Raw genomic sequence first — 25,889 nt, 5'->3', positions numbered from 1 at the left:
GTCAAGACGACTAAAATTTTATTTATCTATTTTATGTATAAACATTGTGTTCAATAAATGCCCGCTCCCAGGCCCGTTCCCTTGGCTGGGGTCGCTGATGGTGATAGTCTCAATCTTTTCACTTCCTTCCCTCTATCTTTATCCTTTTCCTACTAATTAAATTTTTCCTACCCCTTTACATTTTCTATCCCTACCCATTTCAACATCTTACCTATACTCTCTCTTTTTTCACCTCTTTTTTCATCACATTTCACATTTCACTTTTCTTTTTCTTTTTCATCTACCTTCTTATCCTCCAACCTGCGATACTTTAGTGGAGCAGGGAGGCAGTTCTTTGCCTCACTCACTTTCTGTCCCTATCTACTATCTAGCGAAACCACAGCCAAGGGAACGGGCTTGGCAAACTCAGCGGGGAAAGAAGACCCTGTTGAGCTTGACTCTAGTCTGACTCTGAAGAGACATGAGAGGTGTAGCATAAGTGGGAGGTCGCGGGATACGGCCTCGTTTCGGCGGGGTCCTCGTGGCCGACAGTGAAATACCACTACTCTCATCGTTTCTTTACTTACTCGGTGGAGCGGGAAGCGGACCATTGAGTTGTCCACGCTTCTAGCGCCAAGCGATGGGCCCCCGGTCTCCCTTCGGGGCGGCACCGGTCGGGCCTGCGCGACCTGTTCCGAGGACAGTGTCAGGCGGGGAGTTTGACTGGGGTGGTACATCTGTCAAACGGTAACGCAGGTGTCCTAATGCGAGCTCAGCGAGGACAGAAACCTCGCGTAGAGCAAAAGGGCAAATGCTTGCTTGATCTTGAATTTCAGTACGATTCGAGACCGCGAAAGCGGGGCCCCTCAATCCTTTTGGCTTTAAGAGTTTTAAGCAAGAGGTGTCAGAAAAGTTACCACAGGGATAAGTGGCTTGTGTCGGCCAAGCGTTCATAGCGACGTCGCTTTTTGATCCTTCGATGTCGGCTCTTCCTATCATTGCGAAGCAGAATTCGCCAAGCGTTGGATTGTTCACCCACTAATAGGGAACGTGAGCTGGGTTTAGACCGTCGTGAGACAGGTTAGTTTTACCCTACTGATGACCGGTCGTTGCGATAGTAATTCTGCTCAGTACGAGAGGAACCGCAGATTCGGACACTTGGTTCACGTGCTTGGTCGAGAGACCAGTGGTGCGAAGCTACCATCCGTGGGATTACGACTGAACGCCTCTAAGTCAGAATCCCGTCTAAGCACCGTAACGATATCGTGTGCACTTGCGGCGAAAGCGGGTAAGATTAGCGCCGGGTCGAGCGCGGCGAGCCGCCGCGCTTCCCGGCTCGATGACGCCAAATGAACCCAGAGAGCGCCACACCGGAGGCCGAGTATTGTCGAGGCCACCGGTCGCTCTCCGGGGCTATGGCTGGCCTGAATCGCTGCAGTGTCAAAACGTCTGAAGACGACTTAGGTACCTGTCGTGGTGTCGTAAGTAGTAGAGCAACCACCACACTGCGATCTATTGAGGCTTAGCCTCTGACTGGAAGGTTTGTCCGCGGTACAAAACTGAAACGTACATCCTTCCCGAGGCGCCTTATGCGATCGCAGTGCTGCCGACAGGTGCGGAGTGTGTGTTGCGCGTCCGAAAGTGGAGGACCAACGGACGAAAAATAAAAAAAAAGGTGCGAGCTCTTTGCTGCGGTGAAACTCGCACAAAACGGTTGCCGCGAACGGCAACACAACGGCACAACGGATGGGGACCGTTGTTGCCGCAGCGCGCAAGTCGCTGGGCGGGACGCGACCAAAGTGTGTTGTGCCTGCTGCTGCTGCTGAGGTGCGGCAGTGACGAGAAGCGCACGGTTTTCGCAGAGATCAGGGGCGCGATCTTGTACGCGTTCCAAAATGGAACGAAGGCGTTCCGTTCCATCGAGCCGCACACGATTGGCCAATTTCAACCGCGACGTTCAAATTGACCAATCGTGTGCGGCTCGATGGAACGGAACGCCTCCGTTCTATTTTGGAACGCGTACAAGATCGCGCCCCAGACTACGAATGCGAGCCGCCATGTCTTTTGCGAAAAGCTCATACGGGCGGCGCGCCGTATGAGCGAAAGATCTCGCAATTGCGGGCCAGTGTGCGAGAGAAGAATCTGTGGTTTTTACAGGAGAATGCGCGAAGGGGCGACGCGCAGTGCGAGCAGAGGGAATCGCACGTGTGACCTGATCTCGCACCAAAGAAGGGGTGTTTTAACACGAAAGTGTTTTATGCCGGGGTCCACCAAGACTTCACTGACGTATTTCCGTCACGGAAATACGTCATAAAACATAATACAAAGAAAGAAACCAGAAGAAAAAGTTCCACAAACATGCAAAATTTGGGAATCGAACCCACGACCTCTCGGTCCGCGATGATAGATCGCCGAGCGTTTAACTCATTGGGCCACAAACGCATTTGCAGAGAGCTACACAGACGCGCCTTATATATCTAACACTCCTCCGTGTACCCGCGCTCTTGCTCGGGGCGGTGCCGCCGCCTACGAGCAGAAAAGAGAAGTACTGCATTATGACACTAACGCGCACCGACAGTGAACGCTTCGGTGGTCTCAGCACTACGACGCCTCGATGCCAGCATTCGAAGGGACGCTGGCATCAAGAAGCACTACCAACGCCACCTAGGTGGCGTTCACCGTACTCAGCACAGCGGAGCGTGGCCTCCGCAATTAGCTCTGAAAATGTTTCTGAAGTTGATCGCGGAGGCTGCAATTACGACGCGCTGTACGCGCTGATTTGACTCGGTGACGATTCAGTTACGTGCTTTGTCTTGCGCGTTGTATTAGTGTGTCCGTTACGTGCTTCGTCTTTCGCGTTGTGCTAGCGTGTGCAGCGTAGTGCAGCTTCCATATGCACGACGGTTGCTCATGGTCATCGACGTTGGTAGTCGTGATGGAGGAGACGTGCCACCAGGCGTCAGCGTGGGTGCATCAACGCCTAAGGGCGCTTTAGCCACAAAACACCAATATACATTATATATCAATGTGCAATAAACATTACACTACTTCTGTGAAGACACGTTTCACTTTCGTGTTCTATACTGATTCCTATATAAGAGGGATCAACCACATTTTTTTCTCGTACCAAGGAAGGGGTGTTTGCAGTGACAAGCCCCCTGTTTGAGCAGGTCAGCAAAGCGACAGAGGCCTTTCGCGCTTCGCCGAAGGCCCTTCGCGCGAGCGTTGCATGCTGCCGCCTCGCGCGTACTTTGAAAGGGGGGGGGGTGTTTTTTTTATTCCTGCCGCCCCGGTTGACGCGGTTTTTTGGCCGCCCCGGCTGACGTGGTGAGGGACTGCCGTGCGCTTGCGCGCCGCCCCACTCGCCCGCAGACTGTCAACACCGAGCAGGAGGAATCCCGGGCCAATTTCGGTGACTGGGTGGCTTCTACGTGGGCTTTTTTTTCCTTCTACCCCGATTTTTTTCTCCTTCCTACCCTGGCGGACTTGCGGTGCGTCGAGTGCGGCTTAAAGGCTTTCTTTGCCGCCCCGGTTGACGTGGTAGCGGACCTTGCGGGTTCTTTCCCGCGGCTGTTGACGTGTTCTGTTTTCCTGTGTGTGTTTTTTTTATTAGGTGCGCTCGTAGTCAGGGTAGGCAAGCGCCACGTATCACTGATGAAAACTGGCCGCGTTTGCGGGGGTAATAAGGAGCTGCATTTGAATGCATAAAATTTAATTCGTGCTAACTGTAGTAACTAATGAAAACTAAACCAGTAAGAAAGGCGTCCAAAATGGCCAAATTTTCATTTCAGAACACATTTACATTTAAGAATATTTGTTGTTTTCTTTGCTGCCTCGGCTGAATAATTCTGAAGCAGGATTTGCCACAATCGCAATTTTTTTTCGAGCGCTTTTTTTCTTGCTAGTTCTTCTTGCTAGTTCTTTTCTTGATAGTTCTTCTGCAGCACAGTGTGCGTGTGTTCAAATTTGAGAAAAAGCCCTGTTCTAAATAGAAAGAAGAAAACAATTTCGGTTAGAGCAACTGCAGAAGAAGAAACGACATTCCGATTCTGAAGCAGGTTCTGATTTGCCACAATCACAATTCTTTTTTTTTTCGTGCGCTTTTTTTCCTTGCATTTCCGTGGTCCCTTACAAAAATAGTTCTTCTGCAGCAGTGTGCGTGTGTTCAAATTTGAGAATGATCTGATTCTGAAGCAGGTTCTGATTAGCCACAATCACAATTATTTTTTTTCGTGCGCTTTTTTCCCTTGCATTTCCGTGGTCCCTTACAAAAACAGTTCTTCTGCAGCCAATGCAACACACAGTGTGCGTGTGTTCCAATTTGAGAATGATCAAACTACCTAGCGCTGCAACTAGAACAAGAATTATTTATAAGTAAAAACGCACACTACCAAAGCCCAATACCTGTTCTAAATAGAAAAAAGAAAACAATTTCGGTTAGAGCAACTGCAGAAGAAGAAACAACGTTCTGATTCTGAAGCAGGTTCTGATTTGCCACCATCACAATTCTTTTTTTTTTCCGTGCGCTTTTTTTTCCTTGCATTTCCGTGGTCCCTTACAAAAATGGTTCTTCTGCAGCACATGCACAAGCAATAAACGACGACACAACCGTCAGCGATATTTTCCTGGCCATTTAAAGAAATGTTTTCCGATCCATACACACACACACATGTGTACACATCCATACACATTACACACATCCATACACATTACACACATACACACACATGTGTGTGTGTGTATTCAAATTTGAGAATGTTCACACTACCTAACGCTAGAAAAAGAAGAATTTATTTTCTCCCTCGCGAAAATAAAACACACACTACAGAAGCTGTTCTAAATAAAAAGAAGAAAACAAATTTCGTTAGAGCAAGTGCAGCAAAGATGTCAAGTTGTCTACACACAGCAGCGAAATAATTACGATTTGAACAAGTAAATAGCAAAGCAATTCAGGTTAATGCGAGAAAACAAGTAAGCTGATAACATGGTGATAACATGGCATAACGCTGTCGCCGCCCCCCTGCCTTTTGTCACGTCTCCGAGCTAGGCAGGGGGGCGGCGGCCCGTGAGCAGCTTCCGTTATCTCCTTGCTATCCGCGGCGTTCGCTGATACAGACTGATATGACGCCGCGCCTGTAGTATCTAAAAGCCCAAGGAGCGGGGCTGGCGCCACAGCGGAATGTGGCGCCCGACGGAATGACGAAGTAAATTTGGCGGCCCGCCGGCATTGAAGCGTTAGGTCAACGCCGCAGACAGCAAGGAGATAACGCAAGCTGCTCGTTTGGTCGGACCAGCAGTGACGTCGGAGACGTGACGAAAGGCCGGGGGGTGGCGACATCGACGACAGAGACGCTCTTTTTGCGTCCAGTTTCAGTTTCAAGCAGCCTGCCAAGAGGAACTAATTGTTCGCGTAGCTCCCACATGAACTCCGCTATTCAAAATTCGATCCTTGGGCTAGGTAGTGTCGAGGACGGGCCCCAAAGTACTCATTTGCTATAGCCACCTATTGTTGATAATTAGAAAGTTAATTAGAGTAAATTTGCTAATTACGCACGTAAGTGCGGAAATTGCTCTGTATTATCTAGAGGCCGCCAATCCGTACACTCGAATGGTAAACATAACTTGACCAAGCTTTACATTTTACTAATTTTAAAAATTTGGTGCAGCTAAAAAAAACACCCTGTATACTGACAGACTTCGGTTGCTTTAAAAAATAGGCTAAAGGACCACCACTGTTTATATAAAGACGGAAACAGGCGGAAATTGTCAAGTGCTTTTTGCCAAATCAAGAAATATAGAATCTATTCTGGTGCTCGCAGTTTCTAGCAAAGAATGTGGAGAGAATGTGGAGAAAGAGAGATATGGAAAAAAAAGTCACAACTTTCTTGGCGCGGCGGGATTCGAACCAGGGTACACACGATCCGAAGGGGAGTGCTAGCCACTAACCATAACCACTGGACTATGGCACCCACTCTTGCAGAACAAGAATTTATGGGTACCATAAATGCTTGGTCGTTGTACCGTTGCGTTGTACCGACGATTGTAAGACAACTTGCTATGGGCCAGAGAAAGAGAAAATGAGAGCGTGAGACACACAGAGAGGAAAAGAAAGAGAAACGCAGACAGAAAAAGAAAAAAAAGAGACGCGGGTACTCACGGTCCGAAAGAGAGCTTCATACCTACTGCGCTATACACCAACGCTTACAGAGTTTACTACTGTTTCATACGTTTTCACAAGCGTGGATCGTCCTTAATTTTTTTTTACTTTCGCTGAAAATGCAGAAATCGTAGGGCGAATTTTGGTATATTATGTACCAACGCGCGCGGCCACGTACATGCCTAATTAAATGGTCTATCTGAAACCACGGCTGTGCTGACGTACGCGTGGGCACGAGCGAATTTACGCGTGGGCACGAGAAACGTTTAACTCGGAACCAGCGTTGCTGGTCGCCAATTCCTGTGCTAGTCCACCGTCTACATAAACATCGGTTCGCAAATTAAGTTCCGCTACATGAAGCGAGGTGTAAATGGAACTTTTTTTAATCAAAATCGATGTCCGCTGTCAAACATTTCGATACTTGTCTAGCTCATGCTGCAGTGCACGGCTACAAGGGGTGCACGGTGAATCGGCTCAGCTGTGCAGGCATTGCACAGCTGAGTGACATTATATTGCGGCTAGCGACGGTGTCGGCGCCGCGACCGTTTGCGAGCAAAGACAGCCAATCGAATAGTGGCCCGCGAACAGCTAGCTAACGGCGGGCGGCGAGCTGCCGCGCACGCACCTGTACACAACGAGCCGGCTCGAACACGTACCGCTTCTTTCTGTACCAAATCGATCAAGCAAGAACATTTTCAAGCAATCTCAACAGTGTGCATTTTTGAAGTGCCATCCATCCACGACTGCTTAGGAGCAAAAGCCATCGTCCCGACCGTGCTAATAACTAGTTCTCGCTAATTGAACTTCGTGTATATATTGCGGTTTTATCTTAAAAGGTATGTGTGCCGTTGTTGTGCCTACTGGCTGACTGTCTTGTAACAAGCATACTGTCGACATGCCTGGTACACATTTGCGTAGACAAGAGGCGTTTCCCACTGGCACCCTACTGGTGGCGAAAACGCCACGGCCACATATGCAGCTTAGCAGATGCGATTGGGTGGCCAATACGAGCAGTTCCCTGCGTTGGCTTTACCTGCTCATGTGTAGCCATCTCGTGATTTCCGTTTGTCTCGTACTGTAAAACAACAACAACGAGATCCCCCCTTGCTTTTCCCATCATGCTTGTATATGATGGTGACGGGGATGATTTAATGGCATTACCTTTGATATGGGGGGGTGACAATTAGGGTGCTAGATTTAATCAAGTAGACCACACGTTCTTTATCTTGTGCTTCTGTATACCTCTCATTATCCATTTTCTTTTTTCGAAATTTTCGAAATTATAATTCATGAAAACTTTTGTGGAAAGCTCTGAAAGTTGTTTCTTTGCATTCAGGACATGTTAAAGCATAAGCATGCAAAATTTCATTATGATCGCACAACTTAAAGTACACAAATTTTAGTGCACAAACTCTAAAAATGCTACAAAATGATGAACTGGGACAAACACGTTTGAATGTTTAAAAGATGCTAGACCGGAAACGGTTTTGTTTTCCCATTTTCAGCAAAACTGCCGCGATGCCGATGTGAGCTCTGGGGAGAAGGGGGTCAGGCCGACCTGCATCCCCACTAAGAAACTAGAGCAAGCAACGCCGCGGAGCGATATGCCGCGTGTGTGAAATTCGGATAAATTCGCACTTTCACGAGTCAGGGCGAGTGCTTCTTGCATTTTTCGCTGTCTTGTAGCTGATTCTCAGCTTTGATTTCTTTTTAATACATAGGAGAGGAGGCTTGGAGGAATACAAAACAACAAAATAGGTTTGTTTTCGGATAAAACAATTGCCGTTTTTCGAAATTTGCGTTTTCCCCCCGACCGAGCACGACTCATTACCCTTTCACTATGGCTTCACCGTCGCGCAGCGCTGCTCTGCGCTAAGCCGAACCAATAGGCAAAAAGTATGGGCGCCGCCATTTTAGAAAAAAGGCCGCAGAGATATTCCGACCTAACTCGGCGACTTTTCAACGCAGACTGATGAAATTAGCTTTATTTTAACGAGAAAAATGCGACAAGTGCCGCAACTAACAGCTATATGCTCGACAGATTTTCTAAAGGCACAAAACCGCTCCTCACTGTAATTATGACGAGTGTTACCGCGCGCCATCTAGCATTTGTACGCCACAACGATGCACTTCGCGCTTTTTGTCCGTACATAGATGACGCCCATACTTTTTTGCCTGTTGGTTCGGCTTAGCGCAGAGCAGCGCTGCGCGACGGTGAAGCCGTAGTGAAAGGGTAATGAGTCGTGCTCGGTCTGGGGGAAAACGCAAATTTCGAAAAACGGCAATTGTTTTGTCCGAAAACAAATCTATTTTGTTGTTTTGCATTCCTCCAAGCCTCCTCTCCTATGTATTAAAAAAATCAAAGCTGACAATCAGCTACAACACAGCGAAAAATGCAAGAAGCACTCGCCCAGACTCGTGAAAGTGCGAATTTTTCCGAATTTCGCACACGCGGCATATTGCTCCGTGGCGTTGCTTGCTCTTGCTTTTTAGTGGGGATGTAGGTAGGCATGCCCCCTTCTCCCCATCGCTCACATCGGCATCACGGCAGTTTTGCTGAAAATGGGAAAAGAAAACCGTTTCCCGGCCGAAGTCCAGCATCTTTAAACATTCAAACGTGTTTGTCCCAGTTCTTCAATTTGTAGCGTTTATAGAGTTTGTGCACTAAAATTTGCGTACTTTACGTAGTGTGATCATAATGAAATTTCGCATGCTTATCCTTTAACATGTCCTGAATGCAAAGAAACAACTTTCAGAGCTTTCCACAAATATTTTCGGGAATTATAATTATGAAAATTTCTTCGTTGAGCATGGTAAAACTGAAACTAGGCGTTGTAATTTTTTTGTAGACTAAGCACGAATGTTGCAGTATATTTTTGCGGCTGTATTGAATGGTACTATTTATAGGGAGAAATATGAGCTATTTCTTCGTGTTTTCTTATGCTCACTAGTATTGCCTAAGCTTCCACAAAAAATGCATTGTTTTGACAGATGCATGGCGTGCGAATCATTCACCAAATGAGCAATCAAAAAAACTAACAGCAGATTTGAAAAAGTGAGCGCAAACTCTGTAAATGGTGAAAATTTCGTTGAGCTCTCAGGAATATTTAAAGAAGAGGTTTGGCGAGTTTGGCCGTCATGTGGCGCTTCTTAGGGTATGTTTTATGTAGCGCCTAATTAGTTAATCAATTTAGATAAATTACGCAAAGTGTTTAGTGTTCACTTTAGGGCCCAGTGCGTTTCGTTTCTTTGTAGAGGGCCTTCCAAAACGACCGATGCATCTTTTTTTTTTGCGGCAACATGCATGACATTCTGCGTAGTGATTTTTTCCGGGGTTTAATGAAACGCCGCCAAATAGATAATAAACCCACGTATTTCACGCGCGCGCGCGCGCACACACACACACACACACACATATATATATATACATGTGTGTTAGCGTGCGTGCGCGCGCGCGCTCGTGCGTGCCAGCTGAACAAGTGACGGAAATTGCGTTTCGTTATATCTCGGCGACTGCTGTTCGCTTTATGGAATAAAAAAACTGATAATTTATCTTTGAGGAAAATCCTTGAATGCTTGCTGCACGCACGAAGCGGTTAAGTTAGAGACTTGCGTGTTTTTGGTTAGACAGTGCAAGTCACCTAAAGCTTCACAAGGTGCGGAGACCATTTGAAGGAGCATTGTACTAGTGCAGAAAGCAATGCAAGTGCCGTTTCCTTCGCGTTCCTGCTACGGCGCCGGGTGCATTTTACGTTGCCCCGCAAAATGTACGTGAAAAAAAAACGAAAAAAAACGCCTTCTTGTCTGTTCTTATTTATCGAATATTCATCTCTGATGTGCGATGTTCGCGGTTGTTAACTGAGAACTAAGCACGCGAGCAGTTTTTGTTCAGAAGGAACGAATTTACCTTCTGGTCAAGTCGCGCTGGCGCGCAATGCGTACCAAGGTGCTTACGTCGGCGCTGATCGAGCGAGCCACGCGCTCCGGTGTTCCCGCAATTCCCCCTGTGCAAAACGAATTGGTGTATAATAGGAAATGCTCATAGACCGTTTACCAGTGGCTTACAACATTTGGAATACCGTCTTCCAGTAATAGGCATTCTTCAGAACTAGGAAGACAAGTATAGAAATAGGTTGAACAAACTAATCTCTCAGTGCCTTATTGACAAGTTAATACGAAATTCAGTGATGACTATTATTTAGCTGTAAGAAACTGATCAGTGTTTTCAGGCAACTGCTGAGAAAGTAGCATTACCAAACCTGTTATTGCAATACAGTAGCAGTTAAAATAAGAATTTGGATTGTTAAATTTTTGTGCCATATTTTTAGCATAAATCGTACCACAAAATATAACAGGAGTTGACGTACATCAATTGAATGCACTGTTTTGTGGAAACAGCGCTGAAATTTGTTTCTGCAATCGCGTTGTGTGTAAGCATCAAACTTATATTACTTCCTTTTTTTTCCAGACCACAGCTCCAGCTCGGATAACTCCACCTCGTCTTTGTTAGGGGATGCGAAATGTGCGGCCGTCAGTCTTTCAACCGGTCTAGCTTAATGATATTGTTTGAATGAGTAATCACGGATAACTGCTGCGACAAACGATTTGCGTTGGTAAGATTGCCTCACGCGAAGTAAAAAAGCATGACTTTTGCTATTCAGAAATTGTAAGAAGCTTTATGCATATGCGCCTACAGATTTTGCAGTTTGCACTTTTAAGAATTTTTGAAAGTGCTCGCTGAAACCCCCTGTATATATATATATATATAAGCGTGTGTGAGTGACTGTGTGTGTGTGTGTGCACGCAATAGGGTAGCACATAGGCTCAGTCACGTGGGTTTATTTCACATTTGGCGGGCTTTCATTACACGCCGGAATAATTCACCACCCTGCACGTGTGTAGCTGCAAAAAAATTGCTCGGTCGTGTTGAAATGCCCTTAAGAACGAAATGAAACGTAATTGGCCCTAACGTTAATATTAAACATTTTCCGCAATTGATCCTTATTGATTAACTAATTAGGCGCAACATAAAACTTACCTTAAGGAGCGTCACATGACAGCAAAACATATTTCATTGGTTTCATTGAGTTGTGCCTGTCCACTGTCAATAAAATTATCGGTTCTAGTCGCATAAAAAGCCTGTATAAATGTATGTATGCACGTATATGCACGCGCGCACGTACGCAAGCACGCATGCGCGCGCGCACACACACACACACAGGAGCGCCCACACTGAAAGAGTCAAAATCACGTCATGGATGTACGGAAATTAGAACGCCGAAGTGCGTCATAGCGTAAGAAAACTGGAACACTTGTTTGAATAATATCAGCGGTGGCCAGTGACTGTTGATATGGATGCGAAAACACGTTACCGCCATCTATCTACGGAAATAGCAAGCGCGAAGTCCGTCGCCATGGCGTAAAAAACCTAGACGGCGCGAGGTAACACTCGTGTTCATGATTACAGTGGCGGCCGGGGAGTAAAAACAGCTCGAACCTCTTGGCAAGAAATACAAAAAAAGAAGAAAAAAAAGTGGCTTGCTTTCTTAAACCTTGTATCTGACAGTGAATAAACAGCAAAGCAGTTACAACGAAACTGCAAAAAAAACACAGCTAACAAAAGCAAGTACACAAAGAAACAAACCAGCCGTGTTTGGTCAGTGGGCACGGCGTTTGGCTGCTGAGCGAGAGGTCATGGGATCGAATCCCAGCCACGGCATCCGCTTTTCGATGGGGGCGAAATGAAAAAAAAAATGAATAAACTGTGCAATAAGGTTTAGGAGCACGTTAAAGAACCCCAGGTGGTCTAATTTATTTTGGAGTTGTCCACTATGGCGTGCCTCATAATCAGATCGCGGTTTTGGCACGTAAAAGCCCAGTATTATATTTTTTTAACGCAAAGAAACAGGTGTGTTTGCATTGAAAGGCGCCCGAAAAAGCGCTTGTTCCAACTACGCGCAGCAAGGACGCTTTTTGATGGGGAAGGCAGATGGCTGGAAGGTGCACGTCCTCATTGTTTCTAAACAATTTGTAAACAATATTGGTCTCACTTTCCCTCCAATAATCCCAGGTGGCTTGAGGCTTCGTGTTGCATATTAACTGAAAGAATTACACACACGTTAAATGCCGCAAGAGGACCAAGCGGGGCACTTGTTTCGCGCAGGTGCATTCGCCCAAATTTTATAGCTATAGCCCGCCTGCAGCTACAAAATCCGAAATCGCATCAGCAGGGGCGGGACGCGCAAGCAGCGTTTCACGCAAATTTGGAGCATAAATCGCAGCGCTACCGAGGCCAAAGTGGTGTATGAATTTGGACGGCGCTTTCCAGAACGCTAGTAGCCGTTCAAACAGGGCGCAGAGTTAAGAGATGGCGCTGACAAAGCGGCGAGCGCGCGTGTTGACAAAGTCCGAAACCGCATTAGCCGGGCGGCGCGTGCAAGCGACGTTCCGCGCAACTTGTCCGTGGAAATATCAAAAGCGGCTCTCACGTTTTCCTTGAATCGGTGAGCCGGGGCACCGTGGTGTACGCGAGAGCTGCTTACATTAATATCTACATCAATATCTCAAAACTGGTGTCATCCCGAGAATTCGTTTCGAGTGGATCCGAATTGCAAACTCCACGGCTACAATTTGTAAATTGCAACGTGGTCCATCAGGTAATTAGTTAACCTAATTAGTGACTTTTTGTTTATTATTCGGCTAAGCATTTCAATTGCTTGTGCAAGTAATGTCCGCCACTTAGAGCAGACCAGCTCATGAACTATACTTGGGCATTCTGCCACAGGCAACCTTTAGGCGTTTTTGAAAGTGATCACTGAAGCCCGCTGTATATATATATATATATATATATATATATATATATATATATATGCGTGTGTGAGTGACTGTGTGTGTGCACGCAATAGCGTAGCACATAAGCTCAGTTACGTGGGGTTAATTAACATTTCGCGGGCTTTCATTAAACGCCGGTATAATTCACCACCCTGCACGTGTGTTGCTGCAAAAAAAATAGCTCGGTCGTGTTGAAATGCCCTTAAGAACGAAATGAAACGTAATTGGCCCTAACGTTAATATTAAGCATTTTCCGCAATTGATCCTTATTGATTAACTAATTAGGCGCAACATAAAACTTACCATAAGGAGCGTCACATGACAGCAAAACATATGTCATTGGTTTCATAGAGTTGTGGCTGCCCACTGTCAATAAAATCATCGGTTCTAGTCGCATAAAAAGCCTGTATAAATGTATGTATGTACGTATATACACGCACGCACGTACGCAAGCACGCATGCGCGCGCGCGCGCACACGCACACACACAGGAGCGCCCACACTGAAAGAGTCAAAACCACGTCATGGATGTACGGAAATAAGAACGCCGAAGTGCGTCATAGCGTAAGAAAGCTGGAGCGCTTGTTTGAATAATATCAGCGGTGGCCAGTGACTGTTGATATGGATGCCAAAACACGTTACCGCCATCTCTCTACGGAAATAGCAAGCGCGAAGTCCGTCGCCATGGCGTAAAAAACTTAGACGGCGCGAGGTAACACTCGTTTTCATGATGACAGTGGCGGCCGGGGAATAAAAACAGCTCGAACTTCTTGGCAAGAAATACAAAAAAAGAAGAAAAAAAAAGTGGCTTGCTTTATTAAACCTTGTATCTGACAGTGAATAAACAGCAAAGCAGTTACAACGAAACTGAAAAAAAAACACAACTAACAAAAGCAAGTACACAAAGAAACAAACCAGCCGTGTTTGGTCAGGGGGCATGGCGTTTGGCTGCTGAGCGAGAGGTCATGGGATCGAATCCCAGCCACGGCCGCCGCTTTTCGATGGGGGCGAAATGAAAAAAAAATTAATTAGCTGTGCAATAAGGTTTAGGAGCACGTTAAAGAACCCCAGGTGGTCTAATTTATTTTGCAGTTGTCCACTACGGCGTGCCTCATAATCAGATCGCGGTTTTGGCACGTAAAAGCCCAGTATTATCTTTTTTTTAACGCAAAGAAACAGGTGTGTTTGCATTGAAAGGCACCCGAAAAAGCGTTTGTTCCAACTACGCGCAGCAAAGATGCTTTTTGATGGGGAAGGCAGATGGCTGGAAGGTGCACGTCCTCATTGTTTCTAAACAATTTGTAAACAATATTGGTCTCACTTTCCCTCCAGTAATCCCAGGTGGCTTGAGGCTTCGTATTGCATATTAACTGAAAGAATTACACTCACGTTAAATGCCGCAAGAGGACCAAGCGGGGCACTTGCTTCGCGCAGGTGCATTCGCCCAAATTTTATAGCTGCAGCCCGCCTGCAGCTTCAAAATCCGAAATCTTATCAGCAGTGGCGGGACGCGCAAGCAGCGTTTCACGCAAATTTGGAGCATAAATCGCCGCGCTACTGAGGACGAAGTGGTGTATCAATTCGGACGGACGCTTTCAAGAATGCTAGCAGCCGTTCAAACAGGGCGCAGAGTTCAGAGATGGCGCTGACAAAGCGGCGAGCGCCAGTGTTGACAAAGTCCGAAACCGCGTCAGCCGGGGCGGCGCGCGCAAGCGACGTTCAGCGCAACTTTTCCGTGGAAATACCGAAAGCGGCTCGCACGTTTGCCTTGAATCGGTGAGCCGGGGCACTGTGGTGCACGCGAGAGGTGGAAACACGGCTTGAAAAGCAAAAATGAGGAATTTCTTTCGGCGCTAACTGCCGCCGGTGGCCACGAGTACGGCCCCATGGAGGTCTGGGTACTTATCGCTGCTATTATATAGAGCTATGCGGCCCCGGCCGACATCGTAGCACTTTTCAATTTGCGGTGTCCGCATGCGTTTTGTGCGATTCACGCACTGCGGCGACGTCGGGAATTGCGCCGAAGAGTACGCGACCGCTCGCAGAGGCAAAGTCCGAAACCGCGTCAGCCGGGGCGGCACGCGCAAGCGACGTTCAGCGCAACTTTTCCGTGGAAATACCGAAAGCGGCTTGCACGTTTGCCTTGAATCGGTGAGCTGGGGCACCGTGGTGCACGCGAGAGGTGGAAACACGGCTTGAAAAGCAAAAAAATCACAGCATATCCACGAAGTGAATGATGATGAGTGGGCGAAGCTCCGGAGGGAATCATCGGATCTCCCGCTTAAGGGGACGCTAGCACAAACGCGTTAGAAACGTGCAGTACTCTCTAGTAAGGGGGAGTGGCCACAGCGTCTTAGGCAGCCATTTACACATGCCGGAACGTGCACCGCGTTTGCCGACGCCATCACATGACTGCTGAGAGAGTATACCCCCGTATTCATAAACGCTCCTCGACTTGAACTTGACTTGCCACCGCTTTGGGCAGCGCGTTCGAAACGCGTTGAAGGTAAGGTGGAGAGGCCACAGCGTATTACACCAGCTTCTTACACGGGCCGTAACGCGCTAGCACAAACGTGTTAGAAACGCGCTAGAAACGCGGCCTTTCGTTAATGTTGGGTATTTATAGCCATCGTGGTGCGTTTGTCCATGTCCGCTTCGTGGCGTAGTGGGCTAACGCCGCGCGCTCGGAAGCGAGGGGTCCCTGGTTTGATTTTGCGCTACAGACATAACATCGGAATTTTTTTCTCATTTTTCTGAGACTGGTTACACACTACTACTACTACTACGACGGGGACGGAACGGGTGCCGCTATAAGGAGCTTCGCCCCTAAAATGAGGAATTTCTTTCAGCGCTAACTGCCGCCGGCGGCCACGAGTACGGCCCCATGGAGGTCTGGGTACTTATCGCTGCTACTATAAGGAGCTATGCGGCCCCGGCCGACATCGTACCACTTTTCAATTTGCGGTGTCAGGCTGCGTTTTGTGGGATTCACGCACTGCGGCGACGTCGGGAATTGCGCCGACGAGTACGCGACCGCTCGCAGAGGCGAAGTCCGAAACCACGTCAGATGGGGCGGCGCGCCCAAGCGACGTTCAGCGCAACTTTTCCGTGGAAATACTGAAAGCGGCTCGCACGTTTGCCTTGAATCGGTGAGCTGGGGCACAGTGGTGCACGCGAGAGATGGAAACACGGCTTGAAAAGCAAAAATGAGGAATTTCTTTCGGCGCTAACTGCCGCCGGCGGCCACGAGTACGGCCCCATTGAGGTCTGGGTACTTATCGCTGCTACTATAAGGAGCTATGCGGCCCCGGCCGACATCGTACCACTTTTCAATTCGCGGTGTCTGGGTGCGTTTTGTGCGATTCACGCACTGCGGCGACGTCGGGAATTGCGCGGACGAGTACGCGACCGCTCGCAGAGGCGAAGACCGAAACCACGTCAGCCGGGGCGGCGCGCCCAAGCGACGTTCAGCGCAACTTTTCCGTGGAAATACCGAAAGCGGCTCGCACGTTTGCCTTGAATCGGTGAGCTGGGGCACCGTGGTGCACGCGAGAGGTGGAAACATCGCTTGAAAAGCAAAAATGAGGAATTTCTTTCGGCGCTAACAGCCGCCGCCGGCCACGAGTAACGGCCCCATGGAGGTCTGGGTACTTATCGCTGCTACTATAAGGAGCTATGCGGCCCCGGCCGACATCGTACCACTTTTCAATTTGCGGTGTCAGGCTGCGTTTTGTGGGATTCACGCACTGCGGCGACGTCGGGAATTGCGCCGACGAGTACGCGACCGCTCGCAGAGGCAAAGTCCGAAACCGCGTCAGCCGGGGCGGCGCGCCCAAGCGACGTTCAGCGCAACTTTTCCGTGGAAATACCGAAAGCGGCTCGCACGTTTGCCTTGAATCGGTGAGCTGGGGCACCGTGGTGCACGCGAGAGGTGGAAACATCGCTTGAAAAGCAAAAATGAGGAATTTCTTTCTGGGCTAACAGCCGCCGCCGGCCACGAGTACGGCCCCATGGAGGTCTGGGTACTTATCGCTGCTACTATAAGGAGCTATGCGGCCCCGGCCGACATCGTACCACTTTTCAATTTGCGGTGTCCCGGTGCGTTTTGTGCGATTCACGCACTGCGGCGACGTCGGGAATTGCGCCGAAGAGTACGCGACCGCTCGCAGAGGCAAAGTCCGAAACCGCGTCAGCCGGGGCGGCACGCGCAAGCGACGTTCAGCGCAACTTTTCCGTGGAAACACCGAAAGCGGCTCGCACGTTTGCCTTGAATCGGTGACCTGGGGCACCGTGGTGCACGCGAGAGGTGGAAACACGGCTTGAAAAGCAAAAAATGAGGAATTTCTTTCGGCGCTAACTGCCGCCGGCGGCCACGAGTACGGCCCCATGGAGGTCTGGGTACTTACCGCTGCTACTATAAGGAGCTATGCGGCCCCGGCCGACATTGTACCACTTTTCAATTTGCGGTGTCCGGGTGCGTTTGTGCGATTCACGCACTGCGACGACGTCGGGATTTGCGCCGACGAGTACGCGACCGCTCGCAGAGGCAAGTCCGAAACCGCGTCAGCCGGGGCGGCAGCGCAAGCGACGTTCACCAGCGCAACTTTTCCGTGGAACACCGAAAGCGGCTCGCACGTTTGCCTTGAATTGGTGAGCTGGGCACCGTGGTGCACACGAGAGGTGGAAACCGCTTGAAAATAAAAACACGTTTCGTTCCTAGGGCGAAGCATGCATGCATGCAACACAGCATGTCCGAATAAGGTGAGCGGCTTTGGGCACACACGATGATCGCTTTTTTGCCCGGGTCTGGGTACTTATCGCTGCTACTATAAGGAGCTATGCGGCCCCGGCCGACATCGTACCACTTTTCAATTTGCGGTGTCCGGGTGCGTTTTGTGCGATTCACGCACTGCGGCGACGTCGGGAATTGCGCCGACGAGTACGCGACCGCTCGCAGAGGCAAAGTCCGAAACCGCGTCAGCCGGGGCGGCGCGCGCAAGCGACTGTTCAGCGCAACTTTTCCGTGGAAATACCGAAAGCGGCTCGCACGTTTGCCTTGAATCGGTGAGCTGGGGCACCGTGGTGCACGCGAGAGGTGGAAACACGGCTTGAAAAGCAAAAATGAGGAATTTCTTTCGGCGCTAACTGCCGCCGGCGGCCACGAGTACGGCCCCATGGAGGTCTGGGTACTTATCGCTGCTACTATAAGGAGCTATGCGGCCCCGGCCGACATCGTACCACTTTTCAATTTGCGGTGTCCGGGTGCGTTTTGTGCGATTCACGCACTGCGGCGACGTCGGGAATTGCGCCGACGAGTACGCGACCGCTCGCAGAGGCAAAGTCCGAAACCGCGTCAGCCGGGGCGGCGCGCCAAGCGACGTTCAGCGCAACTTTTCCGTGGAAATACCGAAAGCGGCTCGCACGTTTGCCTTGAATCGGTGAGCTGGGGCACCGTGGTGCACGCGAGAGGTGGAAACACGCTTGAAAAGCAAAAATGAGGAATTTCTTTCGGCGCTAACTGCCGCCGGCGGCCACGAGTACGGCCCCATGGAGGTCTGGGTACTTATCGCTGCTATTATAAGGAGCTATGCGGCCCCGGCCGACATCGTACCACTTTTCAATTTGCGGTGTCCGGGTGCGTTTTGTGCGATTCACGCACTGCGGCGACGTCGGGAATTGCGCCGACGAGTACGCGACCGCTCGCAGAGGCAAAGTCCGAAACCGCGTCAGCCGGGGCGGCGCGCGCAAGCGACGTTCAGCGCAACTTTTCCGTGGAAATACCGAAAGCGGCTCGCACGTTTGCCTTGAATCGGTGAGCTGGGGCACCGTGGTGCACGCGAGAGGTGGAAATACGCCGACGAGTACGCAAGCCACCGTCCAAAACAACGGTCATGGAGCACAGCACCGTGCGTGGCACAACGTTTGCAGAGAAAGTGCGGCAGCGGAAAGCTCGTTCGCCGTGAAAGTCAGCACAGGATGCGCGGTGGTTCAGGCACGTGAATATTCGCGAAGCCGTACTCGCCGCTGGCGAAACATTGACGATCACGACCCTCTTGCGCGGTGTTGGTTTTCACGACTTCGGCCCTGTGCAGCCGACGTAAACTTTCAAAGTTCGTCAAGGTGCGGCACGATTTCCGCCAAATCCCCGTCGAAAATGCCACGAGTACGGCCCCATGGAGGTCTGGGTACTTATCGCTGCTATTATATGGGGGTTGGAGTGCAGTCGCCCCCGAGTGCGTGCGACCTGGGTGTCTGATATGCGGCGGGCTCCGTGCCCGTCAAGCGTGTCCCCGGAGCCTCTCCCGTGGATCCCTCGGCAATCGTCTGCAGCCTCATCCGCTTGATGCGTTAGGGGCTGGTTGTCGGACGACGCCGTATCCACGATATCGAGGTGTGTTCCGCATCGTCCTCGGACGAGTCAAATAAGAAAGCGCCGAAGGCGCGGGCGTGACCCGTCGCTTGGCGGCTTTGCCGTCTCGGCTACGTTGCAAGCGCCGATCGGTCCACCAGTGCTGCGGGCTGATGGCAAATCCCGCAAGCCGTGACCGAGTCGACGCAACGAATCTATCGAGAGTGTGCGTGCTTCTTGCCGCGTGGCGATACCCAGCCCTGCGGGGAGGGCGCCGTAGCGAGCTCGAACGCCGTCATCTCGGACTGTGCAAAGAGGTGGGCTTTGCAAAAACGAAGCGTGCTGAGGCGCCTGAAGGTGGCCTCGCGTCGCAACAACGGCGTCCGGCATGGCTGGACGCGCAGTTGAACGATTACCTGGTTGATCCTGCCAGTAATCATATGCTTGTCTCAAAGATTAAGCCATGCATGTCTAAGTACATGCCGAAATAAGGCGAAACCGCGAATGGCTCATTAAATCAGTTATGGTTCCTTAGATCGTTTCTTCCTACTTGGATAACTGTGGCAATTCTAGAGCTAATACATGCAGTGAGCCTGAAGCCCTTTGGGCGACGGGTGCTTTTATTAGACCAAGATCGATCGGGTTTCGGCCCGTATTGTGTGGTGACTCTGGATAACTTTGTGCTGATCGCATGGCCACGAGCCGGCGACGTTTCTTTCAAGTGTCTGCCTTATCAACTTTCGATGGTAGGTTACTTGCTTACCATGGTTGTTACGGGTAACGGAGAATCAGGGTTCGATTCCGGAGAGGGAGCCTGAGAAACGGCTACCACATCCAAGGAAGGCAGCAGGCGCGCAAATTACCCACTCCCGGCACGGGGAGGTAGTGACGAAAAATAACAATACGGGACTCTTTTGAGGCCCCGTAATTGAAATGAGTACACTCTAAATCCTTTAACGAGGATCAATTGGAGGGCAAGTCTGGTGCCAGCAGCCGCGGTAATTCCAGCTCCAATAGCGTATACTAAAGCTGCTGCGGTTAAAAAGCTCGTAGTTGGATCTCAGTTCCAGACGAGTAGTGCATCTACCCGATGCGACGGCTCGGACTGAACATCATGCCGGTCCTTTCTTGGTGCACTTCATTGTGTGCCTCGAGAAGGCCGGTGCTTTTACTTTGAAAAAATTAGAGTGCTCAACGCAGGCGAGTCGCCTGAATAAACTTGCATGGAATAATAGAACAAGACCTCGTTTCTGTTCTGTTGGTTTTTGGAATACGAGGTAATGATTAAGAGGGACAGACGGGGGCATTCGTATTGCGGCGCTAGAGGTGAAATTCTTGGACCGTCGCAAGACGAACTACTGCGAAAGCATTTGCCAAGAATGTTTTCTTTGATCAAGAACGAAAGTCAGAGGTTCGAAGGCGATCAGATACCGCCCTAGTTCTGACCATAAACGATGCCAACCAGCGATCCGCCTGAGTTACTCAAATGACTCGGCGGGCAGCTTCCGGGAAACCAAAGTATTTGGGTTCCGGGGGAAGTATGGTTGCAAAGCTGAAACTTAAAGGAATTGACGGAAGGGCACCACCAGGAGTGGAGCCTGCGGCTTAATTTGACTCAACACGGGAAAACTTACCCGGCCCGGACACTGGGAGGATTGACAGATTGAGAGCTCTTTCTTGATTCGGTGGATGGTGGTGCATGGCCGTTCTTAGTTGGTGGAGCGATTTGTCTGGTTAATTCCGATAACGAACGAGACTCTAGCCTATTAAATAGGTGCGGGGTTCCCAGCACCTTACAACCTTCTTAGAGGGACAAGCGGCTCCTAGCCGCACGAAACAGAGCAATAACAGGTCTGTGATGCCCTTAGATGTCCGGGGCCGCACGCGCGCTACACTGAAGGAAGCAGCGTGTCTTTATCCCTGTCTGAAAAGACTGGGTAACCCGTGGAACTTCTTTCGTGATTGGGATAGGGGCTTGCAATTGTTCCCCTTGAACGAGGAATTCCCAGTAAGCGCGAGTCATAAGCTCGCGTTGATTACGTCCCTGCCCTTTGTACACACCGCCCGTCGCTACTACCGATTGAATGATTTAGTGAGGTCTTCGACCGATGTCCGGCGCGGCCTTTCGGTTGCGCCGGTCTGTTGGAAAGATGACCAAACTTGATCATTTAGAGGAAGTAAAAGTCGTAACAAGGTTTCCGTAGGTGAACCTGCGGAAGGATCATTACCGGACTGTGAAGGGTGACGATCGTTTCTGCCCCGTGTGGGTGGAGCGGCTCGCTGCGCCCGACGCTTTCCGCCGCTGTCCCCGCTTGGACGCGGGGACGGCTATACCCGAACATGCGCGGGGACTGCCTGAATTCTGAGGGGCGCCCCGTGCCCATTTGTTGCGCCCAGCGGGCGGCGGCTGCAACCTTGGACGGTTGGCTTGGCCGCGCCCGTGGGTACAAACGGCGTAACGCACTTTCATGGGTGGGCTTTCAGTCCGCCTCGACGCTCATGCGCGGAATGGGAGTAAGACGACCCGACAAAGCTTTGCCCAGTACGAGAGGAACGGTAGAGGTCGGTCAAGGAACTGGCGGTCGAGAGCTAAAGCTGCCTGCCATCCATCATTCATAGTTGGAACTGCGGTGCAAGCGCTCTCCCGTCCTCCGCGGCAAACGCCGCCGAGTCTGAAAAGGCTGGCGGCTGCCGGTCGCTTCCTGCGGCGAGTATGGAGTAACGACCCGACTATGTTGCTGCCCAAGTACTGAAGGAACGGCGCGGCATTCGGTCGGTCATGGAACTGGCGGTACGAGGGTGTGGCTGCCAAGTACAATAGGAACCGTGGCCCATAACGCCCTCCCGTCCTCCGCGGCAAGTGCCACCGAGCCCGACAGGGCCGGAGGCTGCCGGTCGGCTCCTGCTCGTGACGCGCGAGATGTCGAGATCGCGGTTGAATGCGACGACGTTGGCAGGCTATTCGCCCGCCGCCGAGGGAAAGGCGGCGCTGCTGCGAAGTACGAGAGGAAACGCGGCTTTGCTACGTCGGACGCGTTCCGCGGTTAACGGACTTGTGCGCTTTGGGAAGGCGCCGCACGTCGAAAGAGGATTTACGGACAGACGAGGGACTGAAGTCTCGAAACTTGAACGCACTTGCGGCCAGGCTCTTGCTGGCTTCGTCTTCCGCCTCGAGTAGAATTGTTGCGGCTCCGGCGCCGAAAGCTGTCCCTGGCACTGGCCGAGTGGTTTTGGAGAGCCGCGCGAGTACGCGCGCCGGGCTCTTGTCCGTCGTCTCAAGTAGACTGTCGGATCAGCAGCGGTGTGCTGCGGCAATCCGCCGATGCGAAAGCGTGTTTGTGTGTTAGGGACATTGTGGTCAATTTGAGTACCCTTCTGATGACTAAAAGCGAGACACGTCGATGGGGGCGAGACCCCACCCGTGGCCGTGTCGCCGTGAAAGACTCCACAGCTGCTCGTGCCCCCTCATGGCCTTGCGGCTTTTTTCCAATTTTCGTGGAGCAATGTGAACGTGCACACGTAGCACACGGGTCCGGTGGGTGGTTGGCAGGGAAAACCGGCTTCGAGTGCTCGCAAAAAAGAAAAAGACGTGGTAAGGGGAGCCACGCCCCCGCGGGTGTGTAGCCGTGAGCGGCTCCACTGCATCTTGGTCCTACATCTGATCCTGGTGCATACAGAGTGGAGGCTACGTGCACACAAAGGCTCGCGGGGTTTAGCTGGAAACGCAACACGCAAGTAGCAGGGTGTGGTGCGCCTATATGCTACCAGCTGTCTGAGACGCGGCTGTCGAAAGAGCGCGCAGACTCGAGGAGCGCGCGCAGAAAGGTGCCCTTCGAAACCACACACAGGGAGACGCCACGTGCCTAAAACCCTGGTTGTACTGTACGGAATTGAACAAACTACTTTTCACGACTCTAAGCGGTGGATCACTCGGTTCTCGGGTCGATGAAGAACGCAGCCAGCTGCGAGACTTGGTGTGAATTGCAGGACACACTGAGCACTGATTCTTTGAACGCACATTGCGGCCTTGGGTCTTCCCTTGGCTTCGTCTGTCTGAGGGTCGGATCACATATCAGAGAGCCTTCGGCGCACAAGGGAACGTGCGTCCGTCGACTCGTTTTGACCGCGTCGGCATCACGGACAGTACGTTGAGTGCTGAAGCCACGCGCCAGCGGCCTCACGTGAGGAGACGGTGGCGAACTGAACTGTTGTGCCAAACTTCGCAGAGACGGAAACGAGGCATTGTACTACTGCAGCGCGGCTAGTGCGCGCCTCCGAAGAGACCGCCGCAGGATGGAGTCGGACACCTGCAGGGAAAGTGCGGTCTGAATCGCGAGGCGCAAACGTCTGTTGCGACAGCAGTAGCGCGCACGTTTGCGAGAGAGTCGGAAGCTTGCGTGCACGGACAAACGCGGGAAGCAAATGCCGGCCGATTCCCGCGCCGTGCGCTAAGCGAGCGTGATCGCACGTTGCGTTGTTTGCCTTCGGAGTACGTCGAGCTCTTGCAAAAAGGTCACTCGTCCGCGTCACCGCACGGGTGCAGGCGCCCTAGTCTGGGTTTCGTCGCAGGAATAGGAATCGGAAAAAATTCTTGCGCGGAACGGGGAGGACAAGGGTGCGCCCCGAAGCGGTAGTGATGCGGTTACGCGAGTGCGCCGTCTGCGAGCGCGAAGAAAACTGCACGACGAAATAGTCGCCGCGAAGCGGAAAATGTCTCCTTCGAAAGCGTGGGTTTGCCCGTTGGCGGGGCTGAAGCGTTCCGTCGTAGTCCGCCGTCGGTCCAAGTGCTTCGCAGTCTCTGCCCCGAAAAGACTGGGCCACTCCAGTTGGGGCAGGGGCGACGCCACACGAGACGATGCCCTCTGCCAGGCTACGAGTCCGTCCTGCGGCGCCCGCTGAAGCGGCGCGCTGCGTGGGCGGCATGCCTCGGCGGTGTTTTGGGCTGCAGGACACGGTCGTTTGCCACGCAACTGCTCGTGCGCCGCACGCGCGCAGGCGGTTTGTAAACCGCCTGCCAGCCTCGTCTATAAGTAGCTCCGTGTTGGGCGAAGGACGTGTAGGGCGTCGCACTCAGGTTCGCGCTGGGCTTTCGAACGTGTCGAGTCCTTTCCAGCACGCTGGAATGGGCGAAAGCGATGTATCCGTTGTCGACCTCAGATCAGGCGAGACAACCCGCTGAATTTAAGCATATCACTAAGCGGAGGAAAAGAAACCAACAGGGATTCCCCGAGTAGCTGCGAGCGAAACGGGACCGAGCCAGCACCGATCCCCCGTCCTTGCAGGCGGTCGGGAAATGTGTGTATGGGAGGCGACGTTCCTCGGGTGTTTGCGACGGTGTCAAGTCCCCCTGACAGGGGCTTGTCCCAGAGTGGGTGCCAGGCCCGTCCCCGCCGTTGCGCGCCCGGGATGGAGCCTCCGTGAGTCGGGTTGCTTGAGAGTGCAGCCCTAAGTGGTGGTAAACTCCATCTAAGGCTAAATACGACCGGAGAGACCGATAGTTCACAAGTACCCGTGAGGAAAAGGTTGAAAAGAACTTTGAAGAGAGAGTTCAAGAGTACGTGAAACCGCTTAGAGTAAACGGGTGGGCCCTCGAAGCTCGAAAGCGGTGGGATTCAGTCTCCGGACGATCGCGGAGCCGGCGGCGTCGGGTAAACGCCCCCTTCGGGGGCTGTTCCGGCTGCTGGCACGCAGACGCGGTCTCCGGGGTGCGCACTTCCCACCGCCGGTAGAACGCCGCGACGGACGCGGGTCAATGGGAAAAGTACGACTTTGAGTCCGGCTGTGGAGGTGTCCTGCCCGTCCCTTCGGGGACGGCTCGCGGGAGTTATACCTCGCCGTGTACGAAGGTTCGTCACCCCGTCCAGCCCCATGGGCTTCTCCCGGTTGTCGGAGGCCCGAACGATGACGCCCTCCGGAAACGGAGCGGAGAACCCGCTGGGCAAGCTTGTCGTCTCCTGCTGTCCGGGTTGGTCCCGTGGCGGCGGGTTGGCCGGCGAGAAGCCGCTGCGAGCGGGCAATTCTCCCGCGGAGGCGCTATCGTGGTTTGCGGCGAGTAGGTCGGTAACCCACCCGACCCGTCTTGAAACACGGACCAAGGATCTAACATGTGCGCGAGTCAATGGGTCTCCCGAAACCCAATGGCGCAATGAAACGTGAAGGCCCGCTCGCGGGCTGCGTTGCGATCCCGGACCGCACAGGGCCGACAAAGGGCAGCAACGGCCCGTCCCAGGCGCTCACTCGTCGCCGGGGCGGAGCGAGAGCGCACACGTTGGCACCCGAAAGATGGTGAACTATGCCCGGGCAGGACGAGGCCAGAGGAAACTCTGGTGGAGTCCGAAGCGATTCTGACGTGCAAATCGATCGTCCGACCTGGGTATAGGGGCGAAAGACCATCGAACCATCTAGTAGCTGGTTCCCTCCGAAGTTTCCCTCAGGATAGCTGGCGCTCGATGGGAGAGCAGTCACCCCTGGTAAAGCGAATGATTAGAGGCATTGGGGTCGAAACGTCTCAACCTATTCTCAAACTTTCAATGGGTGTACGGGAGGCCTTCTGGGTTGAGGCCTCCCGCATGCC

General features: G+C 51.6%; 2 non-coding genes and 1 pseudogene across 2 annotated transcripts; 2 read left to right on the top strand and 1 right to left on the bottom strand.

The window, feature by feature from the left end:
* Nucleotides 1–606: 606 nt before the first annotated feature.
* LOC125945138 (uncharacterized) lies at nucleotides 607–2,038 on the bottom strand (annotated as a pseudogene).
* A 17,690-nt stretch (nucleotides 2,039–19,728) lies between these two features.
* On the top strand, nucleotides 19,729–21,542 carry LOC119451229 (small subunit ribosomal RNA). The gene has a single exon (XR_005191754.1). It is a non-coding gene; the product is annotated as a small subunit ribosomal RNA (ribosomal RNA).
* Nucleotides 21,543–23,225: 1,683 nt separating this feature from the next.
* LOC119451090 (5.8S ribosomal RNA) lies at nucleotides 23,226–23,378 on the top strand. Its single transcript, XR_005191660.1, has one exon. It is a non-coding gene; the product is annotated as a 5.8S ribosomal RNA (ribosomal RNA).
* Nucleotides 23,379–25,889: the final 2,511 nt, after the last annotated feature.

The sequence above is a fragment of the Dermacentor silvarum genome, chromosome 4, assembly GCF_013339745.2.
Source record: "Dermacentor silvarum isolate Dsil-2018 chromosome 4, BIME_Dsil_1.4, whole genome shotgun sequence".
NCBI classification, from domain to species: domain Eukaryota; kingdom Metazoa; phylum Arthropoda; class Arachnida; order Ixodida; family Ixodidae; genus Dermacentor; species Dermacentor silvarum.
The sequence above is the reverse complement of the archived record's forward strand: the minus strand, read 5'-3'. Positions and strand labels throughout refer to the sequence as shown.